This window comes from Oncorhynchus clarkii, chromosome 5 (assembly GCF_045791955.1).
Source record: "Oncorhynchus clarkii lewisi isolate Uvic-CL-2024 chromosome 5, UVic_Ocla_1.0, whole genome shotgun sequence".
NCBI classification, from domain to species: domain Eukaryota; kingdom Metazoa; phylum Chordata; class Actinopteri; order Salmoniformes; family Salmonidae; genus Oncorhynchus; species Oncorhynchus clarkii.
In genome coordinates, this window is record NC_092151.1 from 53,073,753 (window position 1) to 53,099,432 (window position 25,680).

General features: G+C 44.1%; 1 pseudogene; it reads right to left on the reverse strand.

The window, feature by feature from the left end:
* Nucleotides 1-1,329: 1,329 nt before the first annotated feature.
* On the reverse strand, nucleotides 1,330-25,218 carry LOC139409708 (P-granule-associated novel protein 1-like; annotated as a pseudogene).
* Between the last annotated feature and the right edge of the window lie 462 nt (nucleotides 25,219-25,680).

Here is a 25,680-nt window from a genome sequence, read left to right on the forward strand (position 1 = left end):
CTCCCTTCCGTCTCTCCCTCATCTCCGCTCGTTCTCTCACCCAGCGCCATTAGCTACAGGTCAGTCATCCCTAATGCTGCCCGGGCTCTCCCGGGTGAACAAAGGTGTTCCCCTCCCTCGGGTTCGGGTAATGAACATTACTGCCTGGTTCAGTGGCATGCTAAAGCCGCGCAGGCATCCACTACTCAGGGGGCCGACGGCTGATGCTGCTCAAAGAGGCTGAGTTCTTTGACGAGCCTTTCAATGTTTTGGAGTGTTGGAGTGGTTATCCCCCATGTCACAGGAACGGTCCGCACTGCTTGTAGAGATTAAGTCCCTCTGTTTGCCTGTCTGTCTGTGTCCGTCCGTCCGTCCGTCCGTCACTCCATCCGTCTGCCTGTCCATGTGTGTCTGAGAGGGAGAGGAGGAATTGAGGGGCGAGACAGTCAGCCGACTACTAAACTCCACTCAGGTGACCACAGGACTCCGAGAGACTTCTCTGTGTTTTTTTGTTTGGCTAGTACCTAAAAGGCTTCCTCCCTTAGCTACTGTAGTAGGTCAAAGCTGTGTGCTGGAAAACCTTAGTAGAGCATGGGTGGAATAGGCATTGTGGACTCACACACAACCTTCCAGATCTGACTGACCACCAAGGAAGTTCCTCCCAGTAGAAAACAGCAGAAACCCATTTGTTGCTTGGTGTAAAAAACTAAATGGAACCGCGTCATGACAGGTTTGCTGTGCCAGTCAGCTTGTGGTGGCATCATATAACTCCTACAGACAGACATGTCGGGACAAGGACACGCACTTCCTCCGCTATCCTCCCCACCACAACAAAGCAGAATTAATGGGAAGCACCTGGATCCCCATAAGCTCTCACTTAGGCCCAATTGGCGGCAACTGATAAATAGTGTTGAGTGAGATGAGGCTGCAGCCTACCGCTGCACAGTCAATCGTCCCTTTCACGTTGAGGTGGGGGAGATGAAGAGGGCCTTTACGTCACTACAGGTTAGCATTAGCATGTCAGAGAGAGAGAGAGAGAGAGAGAGAGAGAGAGAGAGAGAGAGAGAGAGAGAGAGAGAGAGAGAGAGAGAGAGACCGTCTCACCCCCCTGAAAAGCTATTACACTCCCACACGTCTGGGCTAGCGTGTGGCCGCACCACACACACACATACTCAACACACGCACACCATGTGTCCTTGCACAACCCCCCCCCCCACACTCAGACACACACATCATCCCGCACTATCTCCACCCTGCCACACTCCCCCAGGGACTTTGATGCGTTTTACTAGATGTGTATGACAATAATCTGTTTCGCCCCATGGGAAGAAAGCTCCCGCTCTCCGAGCTTCACTTCATCTTTGGCTCCGGCTCTCGAGTGAGACAAAGTCGTCCATGGAGCATCACGGTGCGGTTCAACTGCCGCTGAAAAGAGATGGGCCAAAGACTCGACCAAATCCCCTCTCATAAACAAAACAAAAAAACAAACACTGTAGCCTTTTCACTTTGACTGCCCAGAAGGAAGGGCTTTTTTTTCTCTCGGAGCGGACATTGTGTCCTCCACCACCACAGATGTTGACACTGTTTGTTGCGGGTTAAGATGCCCCTCTAAAAGACCATTGTCCCTCTTGTATCTCCTTCATTATTTCATAAAGAGAGTTTCTGTGTGAACCCCCCCCCCCCCCCCCCCCCCCCCTCCTCCTCTGACTGGAAGCTTGGCCCTGGCCGAAATAGGGGAGAGCAGTGAAAGACCTCCGGATGGCGGCTGGAGCTCCAGGGGGTCTTTCTGCCCACAGCGGCCCAGCCAAAGGGCCTCATTGTGGGGATCAGCAGGCAGCCACGGAGGGCTGCGTCCTGCCTGCATTGTGATGGCTGGATGGGGCCTGAGTCCCTCTCCAGAGTGAGGGCCAGAGGTCAGCCCCCCTCTGGGCTGCTCCATACCTGCCCTGCCCTCCGCAACACTCCACTCCCAGGGAGGAGAGAGGACGGCTCAATAGAGAGCAGTCAAGAAGGCATAAAGGAGGCTCTTAACATTAAGAGGTAGCAGAGCGGGAGAGGCTAATTCCGTGCAGTCTCTACTTTTCGATGAATAGGTAATTCAATTAATGGGCCCGTAAGAGGCAGTAACGAGTGGTGAGGTCAGAGGCTTGTTGCTAAGCACAGAAGAAGTCTATACCTCAGCACTTTTCATGATAAAAATCTTTTCTCCAGCTGGAAAAAAAAGAAAACTCTGATGGTATCTGGATAAGTTCCATTGTTGATATGGGTGTGTGTGAATCATGTGAAGGATGCGTGTGTGTGTGTGTGTGTGTGTGTGTGTGTGTGTGTGTGTGTGTGTGTGTGTGTGTGTGTGAAGGGGAATGGGGGGTCTAGGATGGTGTGGTGAGAGACCACGCCAAACATTTGGATATGCATTAAGCCAAAAACTCACCTCATCTCCCTGATCTTTCTCCTTATCACACCCCTGTGCCTCCCGGGAATTCTCAGTCTCACGCCTGCATGCACCGTCAGCAAGAGAAACACAAACACACACTTTTCTTTGACCACGCAGAAATGTGGAATTGGCTTCCATGGAACATTTCACCACACGCACGCAGGCAGGCAGGCAGGCAGGCAGGCAGGCACGCACACACACACACACACACACACTCTTATCTCTCTCTCGACACCGGACTCATCACCGTTTCCTTTACAGAGTGAGATAACAAAACGTTCTCATCCTCAATGAATCACCTTGCAGTTCTATCTTGCACTTCAGTTAGTTTAGTTGGGTTGAACTTCATGTTTCAACACAACAATCGAAGCGTTATTTCATTGTCTTGACTCTATATAGCTTGTCTTGCACAGACATGCTCCTTTTCAAGCTCGTTTCATTCTTGTTCTCACTCGTTCACACTTGCTTGAAGCCATTGCCATTACCCTACCACTTCCATGTATTCCGCAAGTATCGAATTTTGATCAATCGGCTGTTTTTTTGTTCACCTCAGCTAGAACGTGCACGCGCAAAGGCTCTTTTCTGAGAGTGAAAGCCATCAAGTAGCGTCGGTCAGTGAGAGAGAGAGAGAGAGATGAGAGAGCTTCATTCATGCAGCCGCCAATAATTTATGACAGAGGATTTGGTATGGTCATCAGTGAGTGCTGCTGCTGTCAGTGAGTGATGTATGAGGGTTCGAGGCGCGTCCCTGACCCCAGATTAACAGTACATTAACCTCCTCCCAGTCAGGGGCCACACGGCCCTTATAACCCTGACCCCCCCCCCCCCCCCCCCCAGTCTCACAGCCACAGGGGTTCCCCCCCTGCGCACCCCTCCAAACTCTGCATGGCCACCACATTGTGTTCTCTCCCTAGCCATTGTTTGTCCCACTAAATAGTGTCCTCCTTCTCTTCCTCATTGATTCCTACATTCCTCTACTAACCCCCCCCCCCCCCCACCCCCAACCTCCTGAGCAGAGGGGTAGAGTTGTGGCCGTGTTGCCCAGCATGAGTGTTCCTCCCAACGGGAGCTTGACCGGGGGCTGCAGGTACCCTTTCATCCAGCCTGGCAGGCGAGCTCCAGTGTCCTGCTGCTGGAAATTTGTCGTCCCCCTCTGGGTCTCTTTCTGGGAGTGTCAGGCTCGGGGCCCCTGATGAGATATTTGTTGATATGATAACTCGATTAGGCCCCAGGATGGATGACACGGTGGCAGACAGCCAGCCAGCGGCGCGCAGGGAGTCCCTGATCCCACTCCTTAACCTCTCCTCAGGAGACCAGCAATTAGTGCTAGTAATTGGTTAATTAGCGGGCCCGAGCCCTTGCTTCATAGATTCTCACTCTATCCAACCGTTGGTGTTGAGTGTGTATGGGAAATAGGAAGATATAACAAAGGTTTCGAGGCTAAAACGCTATCTGTTGCTACTCATCGTCATGACTCATCAAACCTTGCGTGGCTACTTTAAAACTCTTTTCAGAATGTTGATTTACATTGCCAACTGAAAAAGTAATTTCAGAATGTTGGTTAGACTATTTCTGATCATCAGCCTGTATTATTTTAAAGTGGGCTTATTGGCTGTCTGGTTGAGAACACCTGATCAGTGTATCAGAATAGGAGTGCTGATCTACAATCAGTTTAGCCTTTCAGATCATAATGGATAAGAACACATGGCCGGGGATGACCTGATCCTAGAACAGCATTCTGAGACCCTCTATTAACATGGGTCCCAGTCAGAGTACTCTGTTGGTCCGGTTGGTGATTGTACTGACTGGGCTGATTCTAGAAGGCCCAGACTATAAGTCCCAAATGGCTGTTTGAGCCCCGGTTAAAAGAGGAGCACTATAAAGGGATGAAGGTGCAATTTCGGACTCATGCATGTGGCGCCACGCCTCCAGCTCAGACTCGGGAGATAATTCCATTAATGAATCCCAGTTTCGCATCGTAAAACTGCAGTTTTCCTTTGCAGCCGAAGGTCTAATCACTTTTGATCCATTGAATGTTGGTAACGAGGGGCTTTACGTACATACACTGCTAAACGAGGACATCTCCATGGCTACAGCTATACCCCATATTGTCATGTAGATCTATCATAAAGACACATCTACATGGTTTTTTATTTTTTTACTGTGCCAGACTTTTCAATACCAGGATTTTCAATTAAAGGTCAGTTCAATCAAATTCAATTCAATAGATCTTTAGTGTCCCCGAAGGGTAATTCACGCACAGCAAATGACAAATGGGGGGGGGGGGGGGGGGGGGGGGGGGCGTATCCCATCAGTGTATCTCATTGGATTGTCCATGGAGGTCACACAGAATGATATACTGTAAGGTTGTAATGGATTTGTACCACCTGTGGATGTACTGTTATTTAGTGGAGGGTACTTCGATCGAGACGCAAAACAAAACACCCCACAGTTCCATTCGTCAAGACGCAAGGGTTGTGGGGCGGGACTTTTGATCAGCGATGCCATTTACAGAATGAACCTTGGAAATGACACGAGAACGTCTTATTGCTCAGGTCTCGATAAACCCGTTATAAAACCCTTCCAAAACTCCAAGCAACTCAGTGAAATTCCACCAAAGTTAAAGGGATAAGTACAAAATGACATATCGATTTCCTTACCCAATGGGTTGCTGTCTTACTTTATCCATAGACTCCTTACAGAATACGCAACGTAACATGTCATTTTATATTTTAGGTTAACTCTCCCTTTAAACATGCCAGTAAGAGTTATTTCCACTGGGTGTTATTTGCATGTGGATTTTGACTATAGTCCAGTGAGGATTGTTTGTTTGTTCTCTTGTTTCAATTGGGGCTACAATTGGCCTTCCATTCAGGTTTGTGTGCGCTTGTCGACTCCGGGGCCCTTTGACCCCGAGCCACACTGTGGGTTTAGTCCGACGTATTCAAGGTGTTACCATCTGTGTGTCCCCCCCCCCCTCCTCTATGACTGACTCTGTCCCCCCTCCACCCCTCTTTCTCCAGGCTACATGCTGTGTCCAGGGCTGCTGGCGTGGAAAAGTTGCTTACTGTGCCCTTATTTTGTTTGCCTTTGTCAAACTCCTCAACCCCAAAGAGACGGAAGGAGGAAAAGAAGCCAGCTCCTTTGAGAACCCTTGTATTTAACTCGTAAGCACACGGTTTCAGCTACTTTCGGCTACTTCCAGCTACTTTCACTCAAAGAAAAGAGCCGGGGGCCTCCCGGGTGGCGCAGTGGTTAAGGGCGCTGTACTGCAGCGCCAGCTGTGCCACCAGAGACTCTGGGTTCACGCCCAGGCTCTGTCGCGACCGGGAGGTCTGTGGGGCGACGCACAATTGGCCCAGCGTCCCAGCGTCGTCCAGGGTTAGGGAGGGTTTGGCCGAGGTGCACGGTGTTTCCTCCGACAAATTGGTGCGGCTGGCTTCCAGGTTGGATGCGCGCTGTGTTAAGAAGCAGTGCTGCTTGGTTGGGTTTTGTATCGGAGGATGCATGACTTTCAACCTTCGTCTCTCCCGAGCCCGTACGGGAGTTGTAGCGATGAGACAAGATAGTAGCTTCTAAAAACAATTGGATACCACAAAATTGGGAAGAAAAATTGATAAAATTCACAAAACAAAAAAAACAAAAGCGCCGTTAGAATGTCCAAGGCCACTTTTTGATGGATCTCTAGTGGCAGATACAGTGTGTGTGTGGGAGTGCGCGCGTGCTCATGTACACGTGGGATTGTTTACACACATCCAAGTGTGTGGACGGGGTAGCGTGAAGTTGCGGGCTTATGATTTCATCCGAGCAAGTGGGTTTGAGTCCGTGCGTCTTTCAAATCTGCGTTGAGTTTCCCAAGCATTCCGGGTATGTGCTGGTTTTGACTGTTGACGTGCGAGGGGAAAGGCGCTGAGTAGACCGTGAAACTGGGATGCGTCCTCTTTAGGGATGCTTCTGACGTCTGTGTGGTTCGTTTGGGACGATCACTGCACAAATCAACAACGGAACCATCCCCTCACTCTAAACCCTTGCAGATGGAGAACATGGCAGTGACACACAGCCACGCCTGCGTTCCGAGTGGCACCCTGTTCCCTACGTAGTGCACTACTTTTTGGGGGGGGGCCCTGGTTAAACGTAGTGCACTGTACAGGTAATAGGGTGCCATTTAGGACACCGAGCGATGACATTTTCAATCTGGGATGTATCATCTTCAGGAATGAACTCTCAAAGCCCATAAAGATATATGGAAATCATTTTCCAAACAGAATGGCCATACATGCCATTCCGCCATACGTGTTTTTTGGCTGCAAAGAACGTGCAATGGGTGTAGGCATTTATAGAAACGTTCGGTGATTGGAATGCAAGTGATCTTTGCTGAAATGCGAATGGCTTTATAAACATAGCAATCCGCCCTTTACATCCAGCTTCTCCTGGTGGTCTTCTGGCAGATGTACTCAGATGTACTCTGAGTTATAGCTGCGCTCCGGTGGTGTCGTGCATATTGATATTTGTACATGTCTACGGGTCTCTAGCGTTTCCTCTAATTGAGCTGATTGCATCTTTGACATAGCAGTGGTAACTGAAAACTGGACAGGAGGAACTGTATCTCTCGCTCTCGCAAACTCTTGTTGGTTGTCATTGGAAGACAGCACCACCTAGCGGAAAGAATGGGAATGGGGACAGTATGTCAGCGGTATTTATGCTGGGTTGAATAATGAAATAGGAGGAACATAACTTGACATGAACTCAACACGTACAGCATCAATAATGATTATGCTTTATATTAAATATAACATGAGTCTAAGAGATATGCGTATAGACATTTTACAAAGCCATTTGTATTGAGTGTGTGTATGAAGCCAATGTCAGCTGTCAGTCTGATCTAATCCTGCCATCTAATGGCTATTCTATACTATAATGTCAGAAAGCAATTTCCATAAAATCAAGAGAATGGAAAAACATAGCCTACTAAATGTGCATACCTCTGCTTGTACTCTTTGACCGAACCATTCAAGATGGAATCCGCAGTAGAGGAAGCAGTGCCATTGTCTGCGTCACGGTCACCTCACGGCTGCACGTTGTTTTTTTATTTAGTTGGGGAATCGTAATAATAAATTGCAGCACACACGCTGCTGTTCTATCCTGTGTTCGGTGATGTCAGAGGGACCAACCTGTGTTCGTTGTTTGCAGTAACTTCTTTGTTTGTTGTAACATCGCAAACGGACGTGGCAGTTTCACCATTAAGGATTCCAGCTTTAAGTTATTTGATTATTTAATACAGTACTGACCAGGGTTGGGTAGGTTACTTTCTAAACGGAAACTACAGTTACTAGTTACCTGTCTAAAATGTTCATCAGTAATGTAACTCAGTAACATAATCTGATTACTTTCAATTACTTTCAGATGACTTTCCCCTTAAGAGGCATTAGAATAAGAAGACAAAGGAATGTTACCAATTGAACGACATCTATTGCAGGATAAATCAATGTTAGAGTTTACGTAGATGGCTATGAATGGGATGTTGCATTTTACTTCATGGGTGATGTAGGCTTCTAACCCGTTGCTTTCTACTTCAATACGGAGAATAAAAATATTAGGCTAAACGATGAGTGCCTTCAGAAAGTATTCACACCCCTTGGCTTATTCCACATTTTCCTGTGTTACAGCCTGAGTTTGAAATGGATTCATTTTGTGTCACTGATTTTTTTGTGCCACTCATTTTATGTCACTTCATTTTGTGTCACTGATCTACACACAGCACCCCATAAGGTCAAAGTGGAATTCACCATTATCCGTCAATCCATTTGAATCCCACCCTGTAACACAACAACATGTGGGAAAAAGCCAGGGGACGTGAACGCTTTCTGAAGACACTGTATTTACATTCAAAAACCAAAGTCTGTCACGTTTCCTGTCAGTAGTTGAAAACATGGTTCAAAGAGAAATGCTGCTCTCCTGGAACGGCATGCGTTGAGCAGTACCAAAAAGGGTCATTTGCATAACGGGAAAAATGAATTCCATGTGCTGCATTTGCTACAGGCCTATTGTTTAAATTTTTTGTTGGTGGCACCATAGATTTAGGAATGAGAATACTTCATTCATTTAATAGAATCTCTATGGGTGACAAGTTCGATATCTCGACCATTTGCAGCTACTAAAGTCTATCAAAAGTGTGCGAGTTTAAGCACGTGTCCGTTAGGCCTATGAATTGTATTCTTTTAATCAGCATGAATTAGATTGAGAAATAAAAGCCCTTCTTGTGGTCTCCTTAAATTAAACTTGTTGTTGACAGTATGTGTGGAGCACAATGCCATGGAGAAGTTTACAAGGGAGGAACTCCCTTAAACCTTTAGTCTATAGGCTGGGATCTGCAGCTGTTGCAAGAGCGCATTTTTCACTGACTGTCCATGGGTTGCATAAACAATGATTGAATTGGGAACAGCCATCTACAACAACCACAGTAAAGTGCAAATCATTGAGAGAGCAGCAGTGTGATTCACACAATTGCTACAGTGGATATCAATAATAGGTCAAAGTGATATCCATATCGCTCATATTCTACACCAGTGCTGCCCAAGTGTTTAGTCAAGTTGGTCGTATAATCTTTGATGCCGACGGCAGTCGGACAAATGGATGACATAGCCTGCACTATTACCGCTCATTTCCCACAAACCAACTTTTGACCAGAGCCCTGGTCAAAAGTAGTGCCCCAAATAGGGAATAGGGTGCCATTTGGGATAATGTGACCTGGGCCCTGTCAGCCACACAGCTGACAGTCCCAGGCACTTTGAAGAGCTTTGAAGAGTCCTTGAGAGAGTCGCAGCTCTACCCCGCAAGAGGTTAAGACTGGTCAACTCTCCCCTCCACTTTCTCCCCCTTCTCCCTCTCTGTGAGCAAGGACAATGGCATTCATTCAGCCCTCCAATAACATGTGACGACAGTGGCCTCACCGCTGGCCCATTCTCCCCCTCTTCTTCTTCCTTGGTTAATGAGGCTGGCTTCCTGTCCTGCACCTGTGCTAGCTGCTAGCTAAGCTCGTCATAAAAGGCTTAATTGAGGTGTTTAGCGGTTGGCTAGCAGACGCCCTCCCTCCTGGGCCATGCCCGTGCACTGACCTGGGTCACCGCCAACACACAGCCCTTCTCAGGGGTTCCACTCAAGTACCTTGTGCTTGATGATTCCCCAGCCTGTGTGATTGAAAGGTTCAAAACATGTTTTTGTGCTATACAGTTTCTTCACTACTTTATCCATGTGGTTAAAAGTGCTCAGTGAACTGATTTAGTTTGAGAACTGAACCAGTCTTTTCATACAACATCTGTGCTTTGAACAAATGTCTTTCCGAGGCATCCCCTATACACAATTGTAACGAGTAGGATTATTGGTCTACTTCAGATGACATAAATACAGTGCGGTATCAGCATGCTGAGTTTTCCCATTCATTGTCCCATGAACCACCTCTCATGAATCTCTGGCTCCACCTGCTGATGAGGAATGACATTGCATGCCACATACTGGTGTACATATTAGGAATGTCTCAGTACTTATATGTGTTTTTCTGAAGTATATTGCAGACATGCAAACCATCTAAGCAGATGTTTCCATGTAAAGTTTCCTGGGGAAAGTTTATAGCTAGAGGATAAAGTTGTGTGTAACGTGCTACAGATGTGCCATGTGGATGCCAGCTGTGCCACTGTGACAACTTCCAGAATCCGCAGGGAGCTGACACAGATTTATTTGTTACGTGTAAGGTTTGTTAGTTGTGTGGATATATAAAACAATGGTCCAAATACACCATCTAATGCTCCTTTAGTGTTGAGATGGCAGCTTCGCTTTTAGTCCTTAGGAAACTGTGCAGTATTCTGCTTTTTTATGAATTATTTCTTACATTGTTAGCCCAGAAAACCTTAAGTGTTATTACATACAGCCGGGAAGAACGATTGGATATCAGAGAGACGTCAACTTACCAGCACAACGACCAGGAATATGATTTTCCCAAAGCGGATCCTTTGCCTGCACCTCCCAGGGCATTTGAACTGATTCCAGAGGCCGACCCAAAACAATGCTGCCGGAGGAGAGGGTGCCGGAGTGGTCTTCTAGTGAGGCTCCGTATGCACCCACCGCTTCTGAGTATATTAGTCTTATAACTTTAATAATGTTCAGTCCCTAGTTAACAAAGTCAACGAAATAGGGCAAGAGTTGCTTTCCAAAGAGATATCCGGGATTGTAGCATACTCTGTTTCACGGAAACATGGCTAGCTGGGGACATGATGTCTGAGTCCGAACAGCCAACGGGATTTTCAGTGCATCGCGCCGACAGGAATAAACATCTCTCCGGTAAGAAGAAGGGCGGGGGTGTATGTTTCATGATTAACGACTCATGGTGTAATTGTAACAACATACAAGAACTCAAGTCCTTTTGTTCACCTGACCTAGAAATCCTCACAATCAGATACCAACCATATTATCGAGGAATCCGCTCGGTTAACATCACAGCCATGTATATCCCCCCGCAAGCGGATACCAAGAAGGCCATCAAGGAACTTCACTTGACTTTATGCAAACTGGAAACCATATATCCTGAGACTGCATTTATTGTAGCTGGGGATTTTAACAAAGGTAATTTTTTTGTCCAAGGCTACCTACATTCTATCAGCATATTGATTGCAGTGCACGAGCGAGTAACCCCCTCGACCATTGCTACTCTAACTTCCACAATGCATACAAGGCCTTCCCCCGCCCTCTTTTTGGCAAATTCGCCCATGACTCCATCTTGTTGCTCCCCTCCTACAGGCAGAAACTAAAACAGGAAGTGCCCGTGCTTAGGTCTATCCAATGCTGGTCTGACCAATGAGTCTAAGCTTCATGATTGCTTCGATCACGTGGACTGGGATATGTTCCGGGTAGCCTTGGACAATAACATTGACGTATACGCTGACTCTGTGAGCGAGTTTATAAGGAAGTGTATAGGAGATGTTGTACCCACTGTGTCTATTAAAACCTTCCTTAACTAGATACCGTGAATTTAATCATGGCAAGGAGACTGGAAACATGGCCGAATACAAACAGTGTAGTTATATCCTCTGTAAAGCAATCAAACAAGCAAAGCGTCAGTATATAGACAAAGTGGAGTCGCAATTCAACGGCTCAAACACGAGACATATTAAACAACTTCTTTGTGCACTTTGAGGACAATACAGTGCCACCGACGCGGCCCGCTACCAAAGACTGTGGGCTTGCCTTCTCCGTGGCTGATGTGAGTAAAACATTTAAACGTGTTAACCCTCGCAAGGCTGCCGGCCCAGACGGCATCCCTAGCCACGTCCTCAGAGCATGCGGAGACCAGCTGGCTGGTGTGTTTACGGACATATTCAATAAATCCCTATCCCAGTCTGCTGTCTCCACATGCTTCAAGATGTCCACCATTGTTCCTGTTCCCAAGAAAGCTAAGGTAACTGAACTAAATGACTATCGCCCCATAGCACTCACTCCTGTCATCATGAAGTGCTTTGAGAGACTAGTCAAGGATCATATCACCTCCACCCTACCTGACACCCTAGACCCACACCAATTTGCTTACCACCTCAATAGATCCACAGACGATGCAATCGCCATCAGACTGCACACTGCTCTAACCCATCTGGACAAGAGGAATACCTATGTAAGAATGCTGTTCGTTGACTACAGCTCAGCATTCAACACCATAGTACCCTCCAAACTCATCATTAAGCTTGAGACCCTGGGTCTCGACCCCGCCCTGTGCAACTAGGTCTTGGACTTCCTGACAGGCTGCCCCCAGGTGGTGAAAGTAGGAAACAACATCTCCACTCCGCTGATCCTCAACACTGGGGCCCCACAAGGGTGCGTTTTCAGCCCCCTTCTGTACTCCCTGTTCACCCACGACTGAGTGGCTATGCACACCTCTAACTCAATCATCAAGTTTGCAGACCACACTACAAGGGTAGGCTTGATTACCAACAACGATGAGACAGCCAACAGGGAGGAGGTGAGGGCCCTCGGAGTGTGGTTTCAGGAAAATAACTTATCACTCAATGTCAGCAAAACAAAAGAGATGATTGTGGACTTCAGAAAACAGCAAAGGGAGCACCCCCTTATCCTGCTGGGGTGGCAGGGTAGCCTAGTTGTTAGAGCGGTGGACTAGCAAACCAAAAGGTTGCAAATTCAAATCCCCAAGCTGACAAGGTACAAATCTGTCGTTCTGCCCCTGAACAGGCAGTTAACCCACTGTTCCTAGGCCGTCATTGAAAATAAGAATTTGCTCTTAACTGACTTGCCTAGTTAAATTAAGGTTAACAAATATATATTGATGGGACAGCAGGGGAGAAGGTGGAAACTTTTAAGTTTCTCGGTGTACACATCATGGACAAACTGAAATGTTCCAAGCACACAGACAGTGTGGTGAAGAAGACGCAACAGCACCTCTTCAACCTCAGGAGGCTGAAGAAATGTGGCTTGTCACCGAAAACCCTCACTTACTTTTACAGGTGCACAATTGGGCGCATCCTGTGTGAGCATTGGGAGCATCCCTGGGCTGTATCGCCACCTGGTACAGCTACTGTACCGCCCCCACATCCGCAGGGCTCTCCAGAGGGTGGTGCGGTCTGCACAACGCATCACGGGGGCAAACTACGTGCCCTCCAGGACACCTGTAACACCCGATGTCACAGGAAGGCAAGAAAGATCATCTAGGACAATAACCACCCAAGCCACTGCCTGTTCAGTACAGGTGCAGTACAGGTGCATCAAAGCTGGGACAGAGAGATTGAAAAACAGCTTCTATCTCAAGGCCATCAGATTGTTAAACAGCCACAACTAGCACAGAGAGGCAGCTGCCTACCTACAGAGTTGACATCATTGTCCACTTTAATGAATGGAACACTAGTCACTTTAATAATGCCACTTTAAGAATGTTTACATATCTCGCATTACTCATCTCATATGTACAGTACATACTGTATACTGTATCCTTAACTATATATTCTTACTATCTATTGCATCTTAGCCGCTCTGTCACTGCTCATCCATATATTTTATACTTATATATTCTCATCCCATTCCTTTACTAGATTGTGTGTATTAGGTTTTGTGGTGTAATTTGTTAGATATTAGGTATTACCTGTTAGAAATTACTGCACTGTCAGATCCAGAAGCGTAAGCATTCCGCTACACTCGCAATAACATCTGCCAACCACGTGTATGTGACCAATACAATTTGATTTGATTAGACAATGCAGACAGACCTTACTACCATGACTGTGGCCTACAGGAAGAAAATATATTTCGTTTTAGAAACATATATAGTATCTTCAACTGTGTATAAAGAAAACTATTATTATCATGTTTTAGAATGTAGAGATATACAGTAGATATTATGGGCATTACATCAGACGACAATGAAAGGAAGGAATGTTCATCTCTACATACATCTCAAATCTCCGGATACATTTTGAGAAGACTGAGGAGAGCATCATGTTTAAAACGGAGAGAACAGACACGGTAAGTGTTTCAGAAAATAAACCTGTAAGGTACTGTGTTGCTAGTCTAAGAGAAGCGTAAATACACAGAGCAATATATTTATACTGTTAGAGAGAGTAAAGGATAAATGTTCATTAGAGTGATGGATTAAGGGATTACTAGTGATATTTAAGTTACTTCATTTTAGTTAGTGACAGTCTTTCTCAAACAGGACGTTAATAAGCACATGTAGCCAGTAAATATTCGGTAGAAATGATCCAGGGATATGGCCTACGATGTGTTTTATCTCTGGGATATGTTTTCTCCGTCTCCTTAGTTATCATACTCGAATTCCACTGATTTCAAAACTCTGTCCTCCAGAAAGTGTAGAGCAACACTTATGCAGTTCTACTACGCAAAAATAAATAAATGAAAAGCTGCGTTAGACAGGATTACCAACACAGACTGACCAGCTCAAATAGACAGAAGGGTGCTATATGGCAGACCAATCCATACTCATCTCTCAGCATGTCCAGCCCACTCAATTTCTCAGCCAATCATGGGCTAGAGGGAAGGTTGCTACCTTTTTCTGTGGCTAAACCAACTAGACTCGTAATTTAGCAATTTTATTTGTATTTACAGATAGCATACAAGTTTGTTATTAAGGCACATGAAAGTTCACATGTTCCAGAAGGCATTTATGCCAAAAAAACGCATTTTGATTAAAACATATATATCAAATGGCTCTCCTGTGAAGTAGTGACCCGCAACGGGTCACAAATGATAACTTTTTACAAATATCAATATAGCCAATGCAATCTAAATCTGATGTCTTACCGTGTCTCTTTTGACTGACAGTAGATAAAGCCATTGCTTCTGGATGCTATTACTGAAAGTCTTGGGGGAGGGGGGTTGTTCTCAAATCATGTTAAATGCAGGTTGTGTAGTCACAGAGGAAGGCTGTGCTTCTCTGGCCTCAGCTCTGAAGTCAAACCCCTCACACCTGAGGGAGCTGGGCCTGAGCAATAATCACCCAGGAGACACAGGTGTCCAACTGCTCTCTACTAGAGGATCCACACTGGAGATGTAGAGGGGATCTAGAGGGTTTGATGTCGACCCATCTTCATATCAGACATGGTTCTGAATTATCAGGCTATTTATCATCATTTACTGTAACTCAAACATCCTTACCATCACCTGGACAATGTTATATGCTGACCGTGCGCGTGTGTGCTCGTGCACGCGTCTCGTGTGTCGTGCTCAATGACTGTCCTCTACTTTTCTCTACAGTGTGGAATGTGATGGAGAACACAGTCGCTGGATGGGGGGAGGGGTAGAATTGTGTTTTGTCTGTGCTACAGACAGCTAATACAGGACTAGTGAAGCCCCGTGCACTACTTTTGGGGGGGGGGACATATTTTTTTCCGATTTTTCAGGGGGTTCCGCAGCACCCTCAGCACCCCTACTTCCCGCCGCTATGGTGGAGAGTGCATGGTCGAAGCCTGGGTTTACAAAAATGTGAGTGTTGACTGCTTTGAAGAATAAGTCTGTTATTATTAACTCTTTCATTATTATTATCTCTCATTCATGGCTTACTTGGTCGCGTCAATTACAAGCTTTCTTTATACAGAAGTGTGTGTGTGTGTGTGTGTGTGTGTGTGTGTGTGTGTGTGTGTGTGTGTGTGTGTGTGTGTGTGTGTGTGTGTGTGTGTGTGTGTGTGTGTGTGTGTGTATTTTACATGGCCACACAGTATAGCATCATCATTATTAATCAACACGTCTTAAATGTCCTTTAATAACAGTGAAATGTTTTGAAATGATACAATGTCTATGAGGTTAAAGTTCACTTTCTCACTCATCATTATTCACGATTCATTCAGGATTATCTGTAATCATGGTAGCATCCACATTAAATGTAGGAAGTGTTCAGAAACATATTTTATTCTTTTTTACAATATAAATTAGTCCAAAATGACACGATACAATATTTAGCATGAATTTCTTTTGGGCACAAAATAATCTCAAACACAACCAAAACAAATGGAAAATGCATCCAACAAGTTTGTAGAGTCGCAAGCTTGATGTAGTCATTGCATGTTAGGAATATGGGACCAAGTATTACACTTTTGACTACTTTAATACACATATAATGGAATTTGTCCAAACACTTTTGGTCCCCTAAACTGGGGGACCAAAAGTGCTGTGATTTCTAAACGGTTCACCCAATATGGATGAAAATACCCTCAAATAAAAGCGGACAGTCTGCACTTTAACTGCATTGTAATTGTATCATTTCAAATCCAAAATGCTGGGGTACAGAGCAGAACACTGTCCAAATACTTTTGGACCTCACTGTAGGCACATTTAACATGCTGTGAGTGGGTGAATGAGAATGTGAATGATGATTCACTTGTACATACTGTGTCCTGTCTGAGGAGAACAGAGAGGTGACGTGTCTAACAGTGCAACACCAGTATCATGATCACCCAGAAAGGTTTGAGGGCTATGCACAGGTGCTATGTAGAGCGGGTCTGACTGGCCGCTGTTACTGGGAGGCAGAGTAGAGAGGGAGAGAAGCTCTTATAGGAGTAGCATATTCAGGAATCAGCAGGAGAGGATTGCTTAATGACTTCTGGGCCTGGAGACAATGACAAGTCCTGGAGTCTGTGCTGCTTTGATGACTGGTACATTTCCTGGCACAATCAGGAAAGGAAACTTCTGTACGTGTCAACGCCTCACTCTCCGACAGAGTAGGAGTGTACCTGGACTGGCCGACCGGTACTCTGTCAATCTACACCATCTCCGCTGATGACAAACTTACAAAACCGCACAATTCCCTCTGTCCCGGATGTAGAAATAGGCGGTGTGACTGCTCAGTTTCCCTGTGTCAGATGGACCCTGTGTCAAAAGCAACATGATGTTTCACTCACGGACTCATGTTCAGTACGGCACACTGTGGCAAAAAGGTATGATAAATAACTTTGTAGTCATGAGTAAACACATTGGGCCTATTGCAACCAGCGTTGGCCAGTGTACTATCTCCATCAATATATGCTAAATATCACCTGAACACCTGATCTCAATTTCAACTGTCATTGGCCACCAAACTACTGCTCCCTAAAGCTGATGTCAGTGTTCATTTTTTTGTCCTGCTTGCTGTCAACATCTTTGAAGATATTCTCGCCCCTCCGATGGGTATTGTCATCTGTATAAATTAAAACAGATTTTTTTTTTTACAGACCAAGGATAGATTTAACTATTGGAAAATGATTATTTAAAATTTAAATAAAGTATTTCCTTGTTTACCAAAGGAAATGTACTGCGGCAATTGACCCTACACGTTTTATGAATGGTGTTGGTTTAGTGTTGGTTTAGCCTACTCAACTAAAAATGGTGTTTCTAATTTATGTAATCCATTAATTACAATTTGTCCTAAAAAGTATGGTAATTTCTTGTGATTATCGGGAAAGATATCCCTGCACTGTCAATATTTGAAATATGTAACTAAATTAAGCCAATCTTGAATTAGTTATAGAATATAACTAGATATAAAAAAAATAAAAAAGAATATAGTCTAACAAAGTTATTGTAAATGGCACTTTGCCATTTAAAATGTAACGTTATGAAGGAAATATAAGCCTGCTACTCCTATCACCTTGTAATTGACCCAGTTCCTGATCAAACGTGATTCCTTCCTCCTTCCGGCCCATTCACAAAACTTAGTTAAATATAAACTATATTTGTCAAAACTATTAAATGAGGTGGGCATAATTTGAAAGCTATGTTAATTCTAGGTTGAGGAAAATTCTTGAAAACAAAATGTAAACATTTGTTTACACATTGTGTAAGCACTCGGAAGCCGACATTGTTAGCATTAGCATTCTCGTAGACTTTGAATGGCGGGTTAGGTAGTTAGCATATTAGACTGTATCTAATGGTTGTTATCCATACAGGCTGTATACCTTTTCAAACAAAAGTCAATGCTTGAACTGGCAATGTTGTTAGACACAGATCTTCAATTTCAAAAGAGAGAAACGGGGCCTACAGTTGAAGTCGGAAGTTTACTGATAGGTGAGGATTGTCTGTTAATTGAATGATTAGAACATTCCGCCCTGAAACATATACTTGTATGGAATTGATTAGAATGTATAAAATCATAATCAATAAATGTGTAGTCCTAGTCAGAATTAGGGTAAAACAATGTGCCTTTATGGTATTTCAAACTCAGACTGCCTGAGCTTGGTCCCGACCGGACTAGAGATTTGGGAGAGAACGGGGAGTACGTCTCAAGGACAAGGTCACCATCTCTGTCGGCTGGGTAGTGAGACAGACAGTGTAGCAGGACAAGGTCACCATCTCTGTCGGCTGGGTAGTGAGACAGACAGTGTAGCAGGACAAGGTCGCCATCTCTGTCGGCTGGGTAGTGAGACAGACAGTGTAGCAGGACAAGGTCACCATCTCTGTCGGCTGGGTAGTGAGACAGACAGTGTAGCAGGACAAGGTCACCATCTCTGTCGGCTGGGTAGTGAGACAGACAGTGTAGCAGGACAAGGTCACCATCTCTGTCGGCTGGGAAGTGAGACAGACAGTGTGTGTAGCAGGACAGGGTCACCATCTCTGTCGGCTGGGAAGTGAGACAGACAGTGTGTGCGTAGCAGGACATGTGTGTGCGTATGTTTGTGTGTATGTGTGGGCGTGAGAAGTCAGTATAAAAGGAATTGATTTGTATTCTTGACTTCAGAACGCTCCGTGAATAAACCTTTGACTATTTAGCTGGGTCTCCGTCTGTTTCATTCGACCAGGATTTTACAAATTCTGGTTTGCACACTGAGAGTAATATAATTACATTTGGTGATGTACCTGGAGAACACAATTCTCTCATCATTTACATACACTTAGGTTGGAGTCATTAAAACATATTTTTCAACCACGCCACAAATGTCTTCTTAACAAACTATAGTTTTGGTAAGTCGGTTAGGACATCTACTTTGTGCATGACACAAGTAATTTTTCCAACAATTGTTTTGATTATTTCACTTATAATTCACTGTATCATAATTCCAGTGGGTCAGAAGTTTACATACGCTAAGTTGACTGTGCCTTCAAACAGCTTGGAAAATTTCTGAAAATTATGTCATGGCTTTAGAAGCTTCTGATAGGCTAATTGACATAATTTGAGTCAATTGGAGGTGTACCTGTGGATGTATTTCAAGAACTACCTTCAAACTCAGTGCCTCTTGCTTGATATCATGGGAAAATCAAAAGAATCAGCCAAGACCTCGGAAATAAAATTGTAGACCTCCACAAGTCTGGTTCATCCTTGGGAGCAATTTCCAAATGCCTGAAGGTACCACGTTCACCTGTACAAACAGTAATACGCAAGTATGAACACCATGGGACCATGCAGCCGTCATACCGCTCAGGAAGGAGACGCGTTCTGTCTCCTAGAGATGAACGTACTTTGGTGCGAAAAGTGCAAATCAATCCCAGAACAACAGCAAAGGACCTTGTGAAGATGCTGGAGGAAACAGGTATCTATATCCACAGTAAAACGAGTCCTATATCGACATAACCTGAAAGGCCGCTCAGCAAGGAAGAAGCCACTGCTCCAAAATCGCCATAAAAAAGACACATTCTGGTTTGCAACTGCACATGGGGACAAAGATGGTACATTTTGGAGAAATGTCCTCTGGTCTGACGAAACAAAAATATAACTGTTTGGCCATGATGACCATCGTTACGTTTGGAGGAAAAGGGGGAGGCTTGCAAGCCGAAGAACACCATCCCAACCGTGAAGCACGGGGGTGGCAGCATCATGTTGTGGGGGTGCTTTTCTAGAGGAGGGATGGTACACTTCACAAAATAGATGGCATCATGAGGTAGGGAAATTATGTGGATATATTGAAGCAACATCTCAAGACATCATTCAGGAAGTTAAAGCTTGGTCGCAAATGAGTCTTCCAAATGGACAATGACCCCAAGCATGATTCCAAAGTTGTGGCAAAAGGGCTTAAGGACAACAAAGCCAAGGTATTATAGTGGCCATCACAAAGCCATGACCTCAATCCTCTAGAAAATGTGTGGGCAGAACTATAAAAGTGTGTGCGAGCAAGGAGGCCTACAAACCTGACTCAGTTACACCAGCTCTGTCAGGGGGGATGGGCCAAAATTCACCTAACTTATTGTGGGAAGCTTGTGGAAGGCTACCCGAAATGTTTGACCCAAGTTAAACAATTTAAAGGCAATGCTACCAAATACTAATTGAGTGTATGTACTTCTGACCCACTGGGAGTGTGATGAAAGAAATAAAAGCTTAAATAAATCCTCCTCTCTATTATTATTCTGACATTTCACATTCTTAAAATAAAGTGGTGATCCTAACTGACCTAATTGTGAAAAACTGAGTTTAAATGTATTTGGCTAAGGTGCACGTAAACTTCCGACTTCAACTGTAAATGTTTTATTTTGATAACATTAGGATATCTGCAATCTGTTGTGGCACAAAGCTAACTAGCTAACCCACCATTCAAAGTCTATGAGAATGCTAATGCCAACAATGTCGGCGTCTGATTGCTAATTTCTTTAAGAACAAATTCTTATTTACAACGATGGCCTACCCCAGCCAAACCGGGGTACGCCTGTTTTTCAGCGGCAGGGACTGAGAGACTAGTCAGGATCGAGGGAAAGTTGAACAGAGTAAATTACAGAGAGATCCTTGATGAAAACCTGCTCCGGAGCACTCAGGATCTCAGACTAGGGCGAAGGTTCACCTTCCAACAGGACAACAATCCTAAGCGATCCAAGACAACGCAGGACCCAAAGCCCGGACTTGAACCCAATCGAACATCTCTAGAGAGACCTGAAAATAGCTGTGCAGTGACTCTCCCCATCCAACCTGACAGAACTTGAGAGGATCTGCAAAGAAGAATGGGAGAATTTGCAACAAAAAAAACAGTTTAATCAATTTTAGAATAAGGCTGTAACTTAATTAACAAAATATGGAAAAAGTCAAGGGGTCTGAATACTTTGCCGAATTCACTCTATATTCTGTTAGGTTTGAGAAGGAGAGTGTGAAGATGAGGAGGACCGGAGGTCAACTTTGATACCTACTACTATAATTGATTTTAATAAACAACATGTTTCTTGCCCATGATGTAAATATCAGTCAGAGACGTTACATTAAGCCAGATTCAAGTAACTTACATTGTGGTTCTGAAACTTAAAGCAGCAGTCGATTTGAGCTTCTACTTTTAAAAATCCACCTTTCCAGAAACAAGTCTCTCACTGTTGCCGCTTGTTATAGACCCCTTTCAGCCCCCAGTTGCACCCTGGATACCATATGTGAATTGATCGCCCCGCATCCATCTTCAGAGTTCGTACTGTTGGGTGACCTAAACTGGGACACGCTTAACACCCCGGCCTTCCTACAATCTACATTCATCTAAATTAGATGCCCTCAATCTCACACACCATCTTAGATATCATCCTGACCAATTTACCCTCTAAATATACCTCTGCTGTCTTCAACCAGGATCTCAGTGATCACTGCCTCATTGCCTGTGTGCGTAATGGGTACGTGGTCAAACGACCACCCCTCATCACTGTCAAACGCTCCCTCAAACACTTCAGTGAGCAGGCCTTTTTAATCGACCTGGCCCGGGTATCCTGGAAGGATATTGACCTCATCCCATCAGTAGAGGATGCCTTGTTGCTCTTCAAAAGTGCTTTCCTCACCATTAAATAAGCATGCGCAATTCAAACATTTTTGAACCAAGTACCCCCATAGAGACTGCCAGAGAGTCCGGACAACATGCCCTCCGATTTGACACACTGAACTCTATCTGAGAAGTAGTTGGTGAACCAGGCGAGGCAGTCGTTTGAGAAACCAAGGCTATTGAGTCTGCCTATAGGAATACGGTGATTGACAGAGTCGAAAGCCTTGGCCAGGTCGATGAAGACAGTTGCACAGTACTGTCTTTTATCGATGGCGGTTATGATATCGTTTAGTACCTTGAGCGTGGCCGAGGTGCACCCGTGACCAGCTCGAAAAATGAGAAGGTACGGCAGAGAAGGTATGGTGGGATTCGAAATGGTCAGTGATCTGTTTATTGACTTGGCTTTCGAAGACTTTAGAAAGACAGGCAGGATGGATATACTGTAGGTCTATAACAGTATGGGTCTAGAGTGTCACCCCCTTTGAAGAGGGGGATGACCGCAGCAGCTTTTCAATCTTTAGAGGTCTCGGACGATACAAAAGAGGGGTTGCAACAACGGCGGAGGATAACTTTAGATAGAGAGGTCCAAATTGCCTAACCCAGCTGATTTGAATGGGTCCAGGTTTTGCAGCTCTCTCAGAACATTAGCTATCTGGATTTGGGTGAAGGAGAAGCTGGGGAGGCTTGGGCAAGTAGCTACGGGGGGTGCGGAGCTGTTGGCCGGGTTTGGGGTAGCCAGGAGGAAAGCATGGCCAGCCGTAGAGAAATGCTTATTATGCTTACTTGCACATCGTCATCAGCACAGCTATCAATTATTTCACCTCCATGGCCTATTTATTGTAACTCTTCTACATTTGCACACACTGTACATAGCTTTCAAATGAAACAATGATGTGTTATTGATTGTACGTTTGTTTATGTGTAACTCTGTACTGTTGTTTTTGTCGCACTGATTTGCTTTATCTTGGCCTGGGCGCAGTTGTAAATGAGAACTTGTTCTCAACTGGCCTACCTGGTTAAATAATGGTGACATTCACTCTGAAACGGACAGCTCATGATGATGAAAGTAGGCAAGTTCTGGTAGGCATAATTCATTTCGAACGTCTTCATTTTAATTAGACTTTACTAACAACAAGAAAGCTTTGTGTTGGAGCCTATTTCTTCCTATTTAAGAAATACAAGGTAGGCCTACCAATGCTTCAGCTAGAAACAAGCTGTAAAATACCAGGGAAAGACATGGGGATATCATTGTTTCATTTCTTTGACATTCAGAGACTGAGCTACAACCTTCTATAGCCGAGAAGACAAAACATTGACTTTGCTTGGGAAGTAATCTAGTTCCTTCACTATCAATTGATTAAATGGCTGGGGGGCAGTATTGAGTAGCTTGGATGAATAAATTGCCCAGATTAAACGGCCTGCTCCTCGGTCTCCGTTGCTAATATATGCATATTATTATTAGTTTTGGATAGAAAACACTCTGAAGTTTCTAAAACTGTTTGAATGATGTCTGTGAGTATAACAGAACTCATATGGCAGGCCTGAGAAAAACCTGTGAAGAAATCCAAACAGGAAGTGAGAAATCTGAGGTTGGTAGATTTTCAACACAGTTCCAATTGAAATCCCATTGAGATATGAATGAAGTTGCACTTCCTAGGGCTTCCACAAGATATCAACCATCTATAGAAATTGAATGAGACTTATACTGTGTTGTGGGACTGAATGAGCCATGTGTCTGGCAGTCAGCCATTTCCTGGTCACACGCATTCCACATGATATCTACTAGCATTCCTTTGCTCCTCAAGACACAAAGGAATTCTCCGGTTGGAACTTTATTTATGATAAAAATGATAAATGATCAAAACATCCTAATGATTGATTCTGTACTTAGTTTGAAATGTTTCTTCGACCTGTAATATAACTTTTTGAAGTTTTTGTCCAAAGTAACGCTCGACCAGAACAAGTGTTTGGATATGTATACCAAACTCGCTAACAAAAGGAGGTATTTGGACATAAATAACAGACATTATTGAACAAAACAAACATTTATTGTGGACCTGGGATTCCTGGGAGTGCATTCTGATGAAGATAATCAAAGGTAAGGGAATATTTATCATGTAATATCTGGTTTCTGTTGACTCCAACATGGAGGCTAATTTAATTATTTTTCTGAGCGCCGTCTCAGATTATTGCATGGTTTGCTTTTTCCGAAAAGTTTTTTTGAAATCTGACACAGGGGTTGCATTAAGGAGAGGTATATCTATAATTCCATGTGTATATTATCATCTACATTTATGTGGCTATGCAAAATCACTGGATGTTTTTGGAACTAGTGACCGTAATGCGCCAATGTAAACTCAGATTTTGATATAAATATGAACTTTATCAAACAAAACATACATGCATTGTGTAACATGAAGTCCTATGAGTGTCACCTGATGAATCTCATCAAAGGTTAGTGATTACTTTTATCTCTATTTGTGCTTTTTGACTGGCTGGAAAATCTGTTTTTCTGTGGCTTGGTGGTGACCTAACATAATTATTTGTGGTGCTTTTGCTGTAAAGCATATTTGAAATCAGACACTGTGGTGGGATTAACAACATGATTACCTTTAAAATGGTATAAGATACATGTATGTTTGAGGAATATTAATTATGAGATTTCTGTTGTTTTGAATTTGGCGCCCTGCACTTTCACTGGCTGTTGTCATATCATCCCGTTAATGGGATTTCAGCCCTAAATTAAGCTATTAACTTTCTGTACAATAGAAGATGTTCACTCCCTAAGTTATTTTAGCTTCTCAAGCCTCTCGAAATATGCTTCATATGCTTCATTCATGTTGGATTTTTTTTATAGACAGATCTAGCTTTGTGAGTTTTTTTAAGAGGTCTCAATACGCCCTGTGTAAGTCTTGTAAGACTGTTTTGAGTGAGACTCAACTCAGACATTTTGGACATCTCTCCAAAGAGGACAGGAGGTAGACTTGCAAGTTTATTTTCCTGTTGTGTCAATGTTTTAAGCAGAGGAAAGCCCACAAACATCTCAGAGACAGTTCAGTCAAAAGATTATTGTCCGAAAGTATCTTGTTTAATTTGTCTTTACATGTATGCGGGAACAATTTGGGTGGTATTGCGGTGATATTGTTACCGCGTAGAGTGATCTCCTTCATATTTGGATAGACTTTCTAATATCCCGTTCGGAACGGCGGTCAATTGGTTGTCATACTGAGTCTCAGTACCTGCAGTTTGTGCAGCTTTGAGAACAGGGCGTAGGTGTTTTTTGGCCAGATGGAGGATCTGAATGTTTTCAAGGTCATCAAACATCCCTCCTCGATGGTGTCAATCTCGTTTATGTGTAACTGGAGTTCTCTCGGTTTCTTAAGGCCATCAAACGATCCTATGTCCAGACAACAAACTCCTCCTATTCCAGCTGGGGGTTGGTGGTGAAGGCCCCCTTTGTGATGACAGTGATTTGACTGTCCACAAAGAATACCTCTGTGGCACATCCTTGCCATCAACTTCCTGGTTCTCTTTGGGGCAGTCAGTCTCCTTCTCACAGGACTGAGACTAATACCCAAACCACAAAGGCAGAAGACAGATTATGTGCCCTCTAGCCATTTTTCCTGAAAATATGTAGAACTTTTTATGGAAAGATTTCGTTTTGATATGGCATTTAACTTCATATATTCAAAAGTTGCATTGATTCACAAAGAAAGGGGATCTCTTAATTGATACCTGCAGCAAAACGCTAAGCGCTAAGCAGAGCAACGACAGTATACACTGGAGCCATTTAATGCTAGGTCATTTATATGCCGTCCAACATAAAAAAAACAGCTACGCCTGATTATTTTCTCTTGTTTTGAGGCTTATAACTGAGAGAGGTGATCAGGACAGTTATAGAGAGAGTCAGGCAAACGCACAGTTTTGTAGAGGGTTTACTCTGCCCAAAATATGTCCACGAATATATATACACTACCGGTCAAAAGTTTCAAGGGTTTTTCTTTATTTGTACTATTTTCTACGTTGTAGAATAATAGCGAAGACATTAAATAATATATATTGAATCATGTAGTAACCAAA